Source organism: Oenanthe melanoleuca, chromosome 7, assembly GCF_029582105.1.
Source record: "Oenanthe melanoleuca isolate GR-GAL-2019-014 chromosome 7, OMel1.0, whole genome shotgun sequence".
Taxonomy (NCBI): Eukaryota; Metazoa; Chordata; class Aves; order Passeriformes; family Muscicapidae; genus Oenanthe; species Oenanthe melanoleuca.
The window spans coordinates 13,251,786-13,265,459 of record NC_079341.1 but is presented as its reverse complement, the minus strand read 5'-3'; positions in this window follow the sequence as shown (position 1 = coordinate 13,265,459).

The following is a 13,674-nucleotide window of genomic DNA, read 5'->3' as shown; positions in this document are numbered from 1 at the left end:
AGCAGTATAACCTCTTCCAGATAAGAATGTGCCAGAGCCTGAATTACTGCTGCTCAGAAAGTTGTGTGCAGAACAGTGTATGTATTGAAGCTCAGACTTATCCCTTAGAAACAAATGTCCTTTCAAAAAAGATAATCTCCTTCTACTACATCCTTTGGTCTCCAAAACATCCCTAACCCCCCCTGCTCTGTCCCCATATTACCCTTGCTCCCTGTAAGGTATGCCTAATCAGTTTGCTGTTTCTGTTGACCCATATTTGGATAGCTTAATATACATCATTCACTCGAGTGTGAAGGTTCAGCCTATTTGCAACCTTCTGTAAGTGCTTCCCACTTTAGGATTTCAAGATCCAAATGGCTCCCTAAGTGTTGATGTGTTTGCTGTCTCCTTTGAACCTAAAGAGTCCACAGGTAGCAATGAGATGTATGCAAGCAACACATGCTACTAATTCTCTCTGAAAGTCTAAGATTAAGGCTCAGTCCATTGAAAGGCCGTGCCATTATATGAGTATCAGTCAGAGAAAGGAAATTTTGACAGTATTTATAACATATAAGTGAGTGTCCTTGGAGGAAAGTGTTTTGGTCACTGTGGCTAATGCTGAGCTGGTGTAAGCTGCAAGAGTTAAAACATATTTATTTTCCTTGCAGTGTTGTCCCTTAGTTGTTCCTGCAGTAGGACTGTGTTTGAACAGTTGGTAAATTCAATCTAGCACAGAGCTGGCACATAATTTCCTGCTACATCCATTCCTGTTCCTTTCTGATCAAGTGTCGTCTGGGATTAGCATATGAAATCTAGACTACAGCAGAGAAGCAGTGATCATTTTAATTTTTCTAGTATTATTTAGTTTGTGATACAGTCCAAATATAGCTGGAACCCAGTGTTTGTATTCAACTTCACTATGCATTTAACTTTGCCTTTCCCACTGAAATGTGTAACCTGTACTAAAGAGAATACTTTAGCAACACAAATTCCCTTCTGTCTCAGTATTTATTGTATAAAAATAAGGTCACTCAAGTAGTATTTTAAATGTATGTGGTGGTGCTGTTTGCTTCTACAAAATCAGCCTCAAATGAATACTTACCACAGCATGGAAGATTGGGCTGAAAGGGGGTAAGCCAAGGGTACTTAAGGGTTCACCTAATGAAAGTGAGTTTTTGCTGAAGCTGAAGCTGAACTGCATGAAGCTAGAAAAGGTCTCAAACCTGGCTGCCTAAAGTAAAGAATCTATGTATCAATGACTAAACGCAATGGCCTGGTTTTCCACAATGGTTACAGGCATCCACATTCTCATTGAAATCAATAGGCATCGCATACACTTAACACCCTGGAAAAACAGGCCACTTATTTTTTGGAGTTTAAATACTTGGAGCTTTAATTTCAACCACTAGAGTTAAAAGTCAGACTATCTAAAGTCTATTTTAGAGTAGGATGTCTGATCTAGTGCTAGAGGTTACAGTTAACTAAGATAAATGATTCCTATGCTGACCCCCTACTGCCTCCAAAAACATTACCTTATACTGAGATACCTTAGCTGTAGCCTAGGCCTCTAACTGAAAAACTTTATCTGAGAATTCTTCTTGGAAACCTTTCTACAACAATGTTCTTCGTGGATATTAGCCCTAACAGTCAGCATTTCCATTCAATTTGAATGCAACTGTTACTAAGTGCTGTTTGGCCCATTTGATTTAAAAGAAAGAATCAAAAAAAGCAGAAAAAGTGGCTGTGCAGTTTCCATCCTGGGCAGAGGCACTGCTCTGAAGCCCTGCTGTGTGGTCTGCCAAGTGGGGGAAGGACAAGGGTTTGGGGGAAACCACCTTGAACAGCTGCTCACAGGCAGGGCTGAACTGGCATGGTCATTCAATCACATTGCCTAAGTCCTTTGTCAGTAAAGGCCTAGCCAAAAGCAAACACAGATAAAGAAGTTTCCCTCCTTCTAATCCACGAAATAGAAACCTTATTTGCTTCTCACTGCTTGGCCTGGGAGGCTAAACAGGTGATCTGTTTTTTTGGTTAACCATTACTAGAGCGATTGGCTCCTCTTGAGGAGGAGCACTGGTTCGTATTTCCCACTTAGTGTCAAGGACCACTTCCCTTCAGTCACTGAGATCTTTGTGCCTTCATTTGCACCAGGAAAAGTCATTATGCCACAGGGTGGAACTTGGCTTCGTCTTTCTGTTTGTCACCTGGGACACTAGAAGACAGTGCTAGTAGCCACAGCACTACTTTGCAGTCACCTCCATAGAGTTCATTCCCTCACCATTAAGGAAGAATATTGGGTTATTACTTCAAACACTCATCAGAGCATCATACACAACTCTGCTCATGGCTGCCAGTTTTATGGATGCAAAAACCAATCTTTGCTTGATATTTTGTGCTGTGTTTAATAAGGTGCCATAGGTACTAGCAGTCCCAGGCATGGGGTCCAGCAGAAGCAGGGACACAGCCACAGGGATGTGGAGATTGTCATTTGGTGCTAGTTTAAGACAAAATTGCAGTCACAGTGCTTCTAAAGTCTCAGTGATACTCTTGTGATCTGCACAACTATCTTTAGTATGAACTTCCAGCATGTAGCCCATTATTTTGCATCCTGGAATAGAAAAGGTCCCTTAAATACAAGTTCCTTCAAAGAATTTACCTCATCATAAATCCTCATTTTGAAATATCCTTGGAATCTCATGCTCACACATGAGCATGTACACAACACATGCTTACACACAACATTTTCTGTTTCCATTTATTTCTGCCCCAACACCAAGACCTGGCGGTCACAGCCAGCTCTCCCTGATTTGTCTGGTGAAAGGAAATTGAGGAAAATCACCACAGTGCAGGGTCTATTTCAGCAGTGCTTGTAAAAGTATTTAAATAGCAAGTACTGGCAAGAGATTGCAGAGGTCTGAATTGTGTTTTTAAAATGCTGTTTGGACAGTGCCTGTGGTATGGTCCCTTATGTTCTGGAGGCCAAGACTTCCCCAGTTGTGTAAAAAAAAAAGCTCTCGGAAAGCAGCTGTGTGTTAGGTCAGCACTCTGCTGTTTAGAAGTAGAGAAGGCTGGTGTTCATGCATCCTGCAAAGTCCTGATTCCAACCCACCCAACATAGGAAAGACTCTGATTTTAACGGGTTTTGGACCAGATTTTACCCATGAGTATCAGTGAAGGTTGGTGTGACCCAGATTCAAGAATGAGGTCTGCTGGGTACATTTTACAGGTAAATACTGAGTACTAGTGGGGACCATGATAACAATGAAGGCTCCCTAGAGCAACCTCAGAGAACTGCATGACTGAATCTGCCTCAAGCCATGACCTGCATCTTCAGAAATCTTTGTGACATTGGGTAATTAATTCTTTCAATACATCTGCAGGGAAAACTCTATGACTAGGTTATAGGAAAAGAAGTAGCAAGAGAAGCAGGGATGCATTTGTGCTGAAGAGTTGGGACTTTTGACAAGTATGAAAAAAGCTGAGAGTGTACCTTCTCTGTCAAAAAAAACACAAAAAAAACCCCTCTCCAGGCTTCTACTTACTTTTGTCCACAAGGAGATTTTGTCTGATGGCCAGAATTAAAACTCAAAGGTTTCTGGCATAGACCAAAACCCCACTGTGGGATAGTGTTTCATTATAGAAGTTACTTATCTACGGAAACTATTTTAAGACAGGAAGTGTTATCTGTGGTTAGGATTAATCTTCTCTGTCACATAGCCTGTCTCCCAAATGACAGATTAATGCAGAGTATAGCTTCCTGACAGGCAAGAAGCATCTTATGGATTTTGTTAATTTCTGTGGGAAGAAGCAAAGCCAAGTAAATTGCGCCATGCATTGCATGTTGGAACACTGTCAGCCAAAAATATCTCAGCTCAGACTGCTCATTGTGCCAGACCTGATAGACAGAAATGGGCAAAGAATCTCTATCACACCCCAACTCTGTGTCTACCTTGCCAAAAAGGGAGAGTAACCAAAATACTGGACATGCAGCAGAAAGTAGGCAGCTTCCACTTGTCCCGAAAAACTTCAGTGCTCCTTCAAGAAAAAATGTGAGTGCAAGCAAAGCAGGGCACAACAGGGAGGTAGAGCAAACACAAGGAATGTCAACATGGAATGGCAACATCAAAGATGCTGGTTGAGGGAGCAGAGGCAGAATGGAAGAAAATGTGACATCTTGAACTGGCCTTTGCTGCCTTGTATCCTCAGTCAGCCATTGGCACCTTGACCACACACACACACAGCAGGCACACAGACAGGGCACAGTGAGACCCGACTGCAAAACATCCTCTCTGGGCTCTTGTCATCTTGCCAAGTTGCAGATATAGTCACTGCCCTTTGTGCACACACACAGAGGAGAGGAACTTGTTACAATAAACCGGGATAAGATTTTACTTGTTTAACTTTAAGGAAGGAGGTCATCACATGCATCTTTTGTCTTCCCAGATGGGGCTGCCTTGTCTGCTTTGCTATTTGTATAGCCGTCTACACAGCTGAAATATTTGCATTTTTTTCCTGTGCCCTGCAGCCAGTGCAGCACTATTTGAGCTGGTAAAATGCCAGACTCTTACTCAGTTGTAAGACCGAGCTGGTGATCTAGTTGGCTTTGTTATGTTATTGTCAGCCACAGCAGCAAGATAGCAGACATCACCACCAAATCATCAAAGAGAACATTCACTCTTAAGGAAAAAAAGAAAAAACAACAACAAAATTGGGCCATAAATTACAGCATAAATCTATTTCTAGCCTAAAATAATATCTATTCTTATCAAAACATGTATCCTAGAAAAAGGTCAGGGCTTGACCTGCTTGTTTTGGATGATATGATGTGCTGCTGTTGGTAATGATATGATTGGAACCATATGGGTTCTCCAGAAAATTATGTGCTAATTATGCGTTAATGTGATCAGTCTATGTGTGCCTAATGCCTGGCTTTCCAGTGCTGATGTGCTGTTTATTGCCCTGTAGATCAACTATGTGTGAGAACTTCAGGGGTAAATACATTAAAATGTTTCTTGAAGACAAAGGAATCTGTGGTGTGACTCCTTTTTTTTGTTTTTTCACCTTAAAATGATGATGGGGTTGTTAACTTCAAACTAGGATTATTCCCGTTTTAGTGGAGGAGAATATGGTCTTTGAAGTATAAGACAATAGAACGTTGTCCTGTGTGCTACAGCCTGAGTGTAACACAGCAGGATCAACCTAGTGCAAACATCCCCCATTTATCTTAGCAGAACATGTAAAGATTATTTATAATCCTTTGTGTGCTTTGTACCTTTAAGATGGTATTTCTGAAACCATGAAACGCTCATTGTGACGTTAAGTATTGATTACTTACAACACAACTCATACAATGTTTTTGTGGTATACTACCAAATAAATACAGTTTGTATTTTCACTCTTCTTTAAAGATCTCAAGTTTCAATGATCCGATGGGCAGCTTAGAGCTCTGACACACTTCTTGTCCTCAGTTGTCCATATATACTGCTTGGGAGGGCTGGGCAGTGGCCAACATCCCTTCCAGTACCCAGTGACACAGGCTCAGACAGGAGATCTGCATCAGAGCTAGTCATGAAACCACAGGGTAATCATAGTGCACACTGTGAACGGCTGCACCATTCAAGTAGAACTGTTTCATGCATTGATTACATGTTGTGTTTGGAGAATGCACTCAGGATCTAAAGGCACTGCCTGGCAGCTCAACTTCATTTCATCCTAACGAAAATAAGGTGCATCTATACTGCATAGAATATGTATTCTATACTACAGCAGACATGACAACTGAAACCATGCCTCAAGACACAGCTGCCCTTCTCTGTGTTACTTTTTCCCTCTGTGCTGCTTTAGTCTTTTCAGACTGCTCCTTATGGGCAGCAGGCTGTGGGTATGTGTTTCTCGGCAGATAGCACTATTCCCTGCCTTTGAAGTGCCCTCATGTTGTAGTTTGCTCTTTTCTTTATTCCTTCCCATGTAAATAGAGGGGTGGATGCTTTACAGATAAGAGCCGGGAAATGGCTGAGTGTGTGCGTGTCTGTGAAACATAATCAAACAAAACGAAAGCTGGGACTGACCCTTGAAATTTCACTGCAAATATTTTCATGCATACAAGTGGCTTGGTTGACTTCAGAGGGGCTGCTAGTTTCATAAAGGCTATGTGTGTGGAAGAGACAGCAAGATGGACACGGTATATTGATATGATAATATCAAGCTTGAGGCTGCTACTTTGTGATAAAGGATGTCTAAGAAAGACAGCAAGTTCATAGTGTTTCATTTTAGAGTATGCAGAGTATTATTAGCAGAGCAGCTGTAGCTTTTAATATCATTTCATAATGCATGTGATGTGGCATTTTGAAACTAAAACCCTTTTTATGGCTGTCTTTTGTCACGTACATCTTGGCCAGGACCTCTCCTTTTCCAGGGCATTCTCTAACCTAATGTGCACTAAGACTAAGCACCTTTGAAGGGTAAGGACCTTTAAAGTACAAAGCCATTTTCCAAGAAGAAAATTAGGTGAGTGTGGCAGATTGAACTAACCAGCTCTAAGGAAGAAACAGCCTGTGTTTTTGCATCCCTGCAGCGGAAGAGCTGAGACATTCCCAGGCGTGGCCCTGGCAAAGTCCAGTGCCCACGTATTTCTGGAATGAATGCCAGCTGCCTCCACGTCTTCTCACTCACACATTGAAACACTCTACAATCAAAGCCATCAGGACTTGCAGAGAACCCTGCAAATGATCTCAGGGGAAAGTAATCTAGGACCTTTGCTCCTAATAAAAGGCACCCCTGAAACTGGACTCACATTGCTATAGGACAAGAGAGCCTTTTGAATGAAGAACAGAACCTGAAAATTCTTTATGCTTTCACTCCTGAAGGAGCTCCTGGGTATTTCACCTCAGCCATTTATTCTTCCAAACAAAATCAGTGCAAATTTAGAACTCATCCTGATTGCTTTAAGCAAAAAGATGGGCTCATGGAAGTACACAGCTATAATATAACTCCTAGGTCACAGAAGAGTTAAAGGACTCCTGCCATAGATTCAGCCACAAAACCTGCCATCTTCCACCAGAGATATGGAGTAGGTTCCAGATCATTCTACGAACTTGAGAAAACCACTGAATCATTTCTTAGTTTAGTTTCCTTATCTCTGAATAAGGAAATCTTTCTGCAGAGAGGGATTTAGCTTAGAGATCCACGGAAAGCTTTTTCTACTCTGAAGGAAAATATGACAAGTATATGACAATGTTGTGACACACACAAAAAAAGCAGCGCTAAACCCAGCTTCCTTGCAACAGACCTGTGAACAATCAGCACCTTCCACTGGATATGCTAAAATCAATGACTTCTTCACACATACAGGACCTTTTAAGGCTCAGCTGCCAAACATGACCTTGTAAAAACATTACATTCCAATGAAAAACAAGTCTGGACACTGATAAGCAGTACTGGAAAATTACTCTTGATCTGGCAGACTGAAAAGCATTAGATTGTTAATCTCTTATCCCTTCAAAGATCTTGTCCACTTAGAAATGAAAACTCATTGTTACCAAGGCAAGGAAGCACCCTTTCACTGGATTAACTGCTGACTACCTAATATCTTTCGTTCATACGCCTGTACTGCATTGTGCCCTCTCTTCTCCTTCCCAAAATACTGCTGAAGATAAAGTGAGCAACTGCTCCCTGCAAGCTTCTACTGCCTGCAGGCCATCCGCTCAGAGCCACCTGTGAAACCAGTCATTTTACCTTCTCTTATACTTCCTGCAGCAGAAGGCAGGTTCATACAGGCTCCTCCAGTCCACCCTTGCATATCTCTCTCTCCCCCTCCAGCTGCAGTAATACCTTTGCCTGCTATGTTTGTTTGGGTGGGCTACAAACCAGCACAACCCTGTCCAGGACGGTAGGGTAGGGGTTCAGGCATCGCCCTGCATCGGTCTCTATTCTGCTGCTTGCCTGTGTAGTTCAGGGACACCATCTGTCTCTTCCCTCACCTCTCCTAGCCTCATTCCAATCCCCACCCACCCACACCTTAATCTAGTATCTGGCATTTAGATTTGACTGACTTTCACAGTATAAATGGGTCAGGTCATTTAGCATAGGCTGATAGGTTGTGATTGCAGCTCCTCGCGTGCTGAGTCACCCTGGCAGCAGATGTCATCTGCTTCTCATTTGAGGGAGAGGCACACAGTAAATTAAAAATTTATATGCACTGCTAAAACCTTACACAGCTGTATTCAGCAGAGATGAGTGGGAGTTCAAGACAGTAAAATTACAGGGGGTTCTACTATGAAGGCAAAAATTCAGGGGAAAAGCTTTTGTATAAGCACTTAGTTCAGTTACCCACGTGTGCTTCAGTAACTGGCTAAAAATAGAACACCCAAACTATTGGAAAAGCAAAGAAAATGGAGACTCAGGAAAAGTCAGTCACTGATGGTGATGCAGGAAATACTTCTGAATTAAACCATTCTGCTGCAGCTTTTGTAATGTTCTCAGAAGACCACAGTTGTAAAAAATTACTCATTCCTGCACTTGAATGTAACATTGGCTTGACATTATTGATGAGGGATTGCAAGGGATCTGTGTGGTAGTAGGATAAACTGTGTTTGTTTTTACAGACATGTATAAAAATACACATCACTAGAAAATCAAAGCAACAACCACAACATACCAAATACTTTCCATAGGAGACAGAGAGCCTAATTCTCTGAGAGCCAGTGACCCCAGCTGCTCTCAGAGCTGAGAACGTCACTCGCTGTCAAGACTTGACCCAGAAGAAAGGAAATCAGGGCTGCATTTTATTATTTTGGCACAAGAGACTTCAACAGCTGCAACTAGGGTTAACGAACTGCAAGTCAACTTCCAGAGGCACAAACCACATCAGCCTTCCCTCAGAATCAGACACATTTGCTTCCCTGAAAATCTATCAAAATCATTGCAAAAAACAAGGTCCTTTGTATGTGGCTCAAGCTGCTGGAGTGGAAAGACACCCGGAGTAAGCATAGGTCAAATGGGGTTAAGCTTGCTTTCTTCCAAGAGTTATCTGGAAAGGATTAGAATCCAGCACCACTGGCAACCAAATGTGCTCAGACATCTCAGCTGAACTCTTGGTATCTTCCAGCAAAAAGATTGTTTTTTGTTCCTCTATTTATTCTCATATATGTTTATAGTACTTACTGGCAGTTGACATTGGGAAAAAAACCCCATACTTCTAGACTTGTATTTGTTGAAAAGAGGGAAATTTTTACTGAAATAATAGCCTCTTTTTTCCCAGGAAAGAAATAAGTAGTTTTTTACTGGACTGAATCTTCTTTAAGTGCAGCCTGTTGGCTGACTAGCTGGGTTCATGGTTACAAGCCTGTTGCACTTCTCCTACACTGCAAAGTCTCAAATCAGAAGTTTTTAACCTTTAAACCGTCATGGCTGTAACTGTAAATGTTCTGTCTTCTTCCTTTCCCTTTAAATCACCTTCAGCTTGGTATCTCACTCCAATTTCAATAGGATTTCAGAAGAGAGCAGCTAACCACTGTTTTGTCTTTTACAGTTTTTAAGACAAAGATTTTAAAAGTTTTTAGAAGATTAAAGATTTGTAGGGCTAAGTAGGGGATTTGAAGTACCTAGTTCCAATGAACAAGATTTCAAGAGGCAGTAATTTCCCAGAAGGTGGCTTGGAAATGCCCTCCATGTGACAAAGAATCCCCCATGCCTCCCCCTCCCCCTTAAAACCTGGGAAACTCACATGGATGAGGTTTGTAGAGCTTCCTACAGACTCACCTTACCCCAGTCCACCTCCACACTGCCCCTGCAGGAGTCAAGCTCTCAGGGCTTCCCACATGCTGTTGGGAGGCAAATTTCACACACTAGAACTGGAAAGCACTTCAGATCATACCATGAGAGTTGGATTATTTTAATTTTGTGGGGTTTTTTTCTACTGAGATCTATTAATTAGCACATTTGACTAGACTGGAGGAAAAAAATATCTTAAAAAATAGACTCCAGGGAGATGTCTCAAATTAGCTCATGGATGACTTCTTTTTTTTTCTAATGGTATTTGCCCTTTGAAGGCTTGGGAGTCTGTTTCATGTTTACCAAAGTGAAAGCTATTGTCTTACAGAAATCAAAATCCTTGTAAGTAATTTAAGAAGGTGAGCAACAGTCTTCTTCAAATGAACATGGATTGCGTGGTCCTGCCAGTGAAATTTTTCTGGAGAGAATGGCACAGCCTGCAAACTTGCCCTAAATTTCCACTATTTTATTCTGCCAAGGGCAGGACAAGATTGGTCACAGAGCCCTCCTCCTGCCATAGGGCTGTAGCTGCTGTCACCCCCACAGCCTGGGCAGAGCACTGGAATACAGAGTCCTTTGCTCCAAAGTGGTCCTAGATCCAGCTTTGTACAGCAGACAGAATGTATTAACATCCAACATTTTGGTTTGAGGCCCATCATGAGGCCCATCATTGAGGGCCATCATACAAAGATTTTTCTTTAAAATACAGTATTTGAATTTAGTAATGAACAGTGCATGTTAAAAATGACTATGCCAGTTTGCAATACCCTCCCTGTACCTGCATTATCAGGGAAGAAATGCCCAGGAAACAAAACCCTGAGCTATAGTCAGTCCTGGTGTTAGCCCTTGCATCCTCATTTTATCTGATTATTTATTTTGCAGCCCAGAGTATAAGCCTAATCAGAACTCCCTACCCTCACTGCTTATATAACAACTTTCTCTGCTCCCCCTCTCCTTCTGTAAGCTCTACTCTGGAAAAAAAAGAAAATTAGATAGTAAAAATATTCTCCTAAAATGCATGTTGCTTGATCCTTGCTACCTTTTAAAGGATATGGGGCAGTGGGAGACCACACTTCAAGCAATCAGGGCAAGTAAATAGGAGTTTAGGGCATGTAATTCTGTCTGATTGCACTTAGTCTGTATTTTGGCTTCTCTAAATCAACACAAAATGTGCACAGTACTGTGCACAGTATTTTGTGATTTTCTCTCCTTTTCCTTGCTACTTAGACTCAATGCCTCTATGCATCTGACTGTTTTTAAAGAACCAATGGGTGATTTTTCCACATTTTTTTCAGCTTTCAAAGTTAGATCACTGAAGATATTTTCCTTGGATGGGTTTTATGCATATGGGCTGTTGACTATCTTCTTGACATTGTCTCCTGCCAGTGTGAATATTTTTGTCAAGGGATCTCCCTTCTGTTGTGGTGCAGGCACCCAGAGGTGTTAAAAAAGAGAAATTCAGGCTGAAAACAGTCTGCACTCTTAGTAGCAAATGTGAGACAAATACAAAGTTAATTGTCTGCTTTCTCGTGAAAGATCTTAATAAGAATAAAGAAATACAGTCATTGAAGATTTGAGAGAGCTCCTGGTGTCAGCAAACTGGGGAGGTTTATACAGTGTGGCTCAGTCACTCTTGATCTCTCATGTTAGATAGAGAGCTTATAGTTTTGCAGAAGATTATGTGGTTCTCAACAAATTAAAACTCCAGTAAATTAGCCCTAACTACTACTTTCAGAGACTACTTCCTTCTCCCTCTTGTCTCCCTCTGACAAAACCAACATGGTCAAATTTCTGCTTTGTAGTCAGAGACCCTATTTTAAATTTAGAGTCATAGGAAGCCATTTAAACCTTTAGCACAAGACAAACTGGTGGACAGAGTCATGGGTTTATAGGGCAGTACCAGAGCTAACACACAAAGAATCCAGCTCATTCACAAAAATCTGTGTACTGTGTTCTGGAGGGAATCAAATCCTATTTGCCTTTTGGGAGTTGTCACATTGAAGCCAATTGGATTACTCATTTGTTTGAGGCAAGCAGGATTTAACCCTCCAAGAAACAAAATAGATTTGCTAAATGAAAGGGATTAGTTTTTTCCATGTAATACTGTAATAACAAAACAAAAAAAAACAAAACGAGAACAAAAGGCATCTCTCCTCATTCTTTTTTTTTTTTTTTTTTTTTTTTTTTTTTGGTGCAATGTGAAGTAAGAAGTAGAATAGGCCTCTTCTATGCCCCATGCATCTTAATTTTAGTTAATCAGCATCTTGATTTCGTTTAAATCAGCATGCAAGTGCCAGCAGATGCTTTTCAGTATGTAGGTCATAACAGGCTAAATTGTTTTTGGAGGGTGGAGTTCCTCTCCTGTGTTTGAGACAGGGTATACTGTTTGGTCTTAGGTCAGAGTAATTTGTAGTGGATTTAAAGTTGGACACAGTTTCTGATCTGTCAGTGCTAGAGGCTGGTAAACCAATTGCAGGTTTGCCATTCTTGGGATGTACTGGTACTGGAAAATACGCTTCTTATGATGATGGCTTACAGCATTACAGATTCAGATTTTGACCCTTTCTTGAAAATAAGTTTGCATTCAAGGTATTAGTCTGAGTTGGCACTGCATTTGGATTCATTCAGCACAGAAGGAAAAAATAAATAGGCAACAGGTCCTTTTGTACTGGAAGAAATTTCATCCCCTGAATTGGCACACATGAGAGAGGAATGGTGCTGTTCTGTAAATGAACAGACTCTGCATGGCTGGAGTTAAAGAAATTGCAGCCACACTGCACAACAACTCTCACCTTTTGTCCTCCTTCCTGGACAGTGAAGACTGAAGTCACTGAGCATTCCTAGATTTCCAAGGTCTTCCTGGAAGATGCATATGCTTCCAGATGCATCCTGTGTCGCTGTCAGTGCATACTGGGCAACCACTCGAGTTCTGCTCCAGGGCCAGCAGCCCCAGATTTGATCAGCTGGCCTCTGACAGGCAGTAGGAGAGAGATCCAGCCCTTCCCCTCTCTGCTGTTACAGAAGCAGGGAGTGGCAGCTCCTATACGGCAAGCCTCGTGAGCTGGCTGATACCATCCAGGCTGACAGTAACCCCCAGATTCAGGTAGTGGTCAGCCTGGTAGTCTCTGCATTTATACCCTTATGTGGCTCAATGATTCTTTTTTGCTAGACCTGTGTTTTATCATGGAGTTGTTTCTCTCAGCATTTACAGTCTGTTCTGAAACCTTGAAACCTCAAGAATAAATGTGGAACAGCACCTGTATCACATGTAATGAAAATTCTCTACAGGATAAGAACAAGCCTTTACAGCAAATTGAAATTTATGTTTCTTCTCAAGACAAGAGGCAATATTCAAATAAGTGAGATGAGAACCTGGCAGAATTATAAGGACTTCTATTTGGAAGATCCCATATAGATAAAAAGTCCTTATCTTGCATCGATGTATGTAACAGAAGCTAGACAGAGAGAGGAACAGTCTGTAGCCTTTCAGTATGAATGTTTCTGAATCTGATTGGTATGAATCTAATACTGATTGCAATACTATATTTGAATTAGTTTTTATTCTCTCCCAATTAAGGGAGACCCAAAAGAGGAGCAGCTTCACAGTGGACAGTCACTTCCGTCAATGCAAAAAAGTTCTGAGTGTTGTATCAGCTCATACCAAGTCCAAGATTCGAGAAGGCAGCCTATATAGGAAGAGATATATATGTACATTAGGTCTCTACATAAGTCTGTCTCCCTCCTGAAAAACAGCTGTGAGCTCCACAGACTCAGGGTGACTGTACTACACAGAGGGTGAAGATTTATTATTTTTTTTTAAACTTTAGCAATTATGCTATTCATCTGCCAAATGACAGATCTCCTGGTGGCAAGGATTTCATGTTCGACCAGACCGCTATTTGAAGTAGCCTGGAAAGTTTGCAG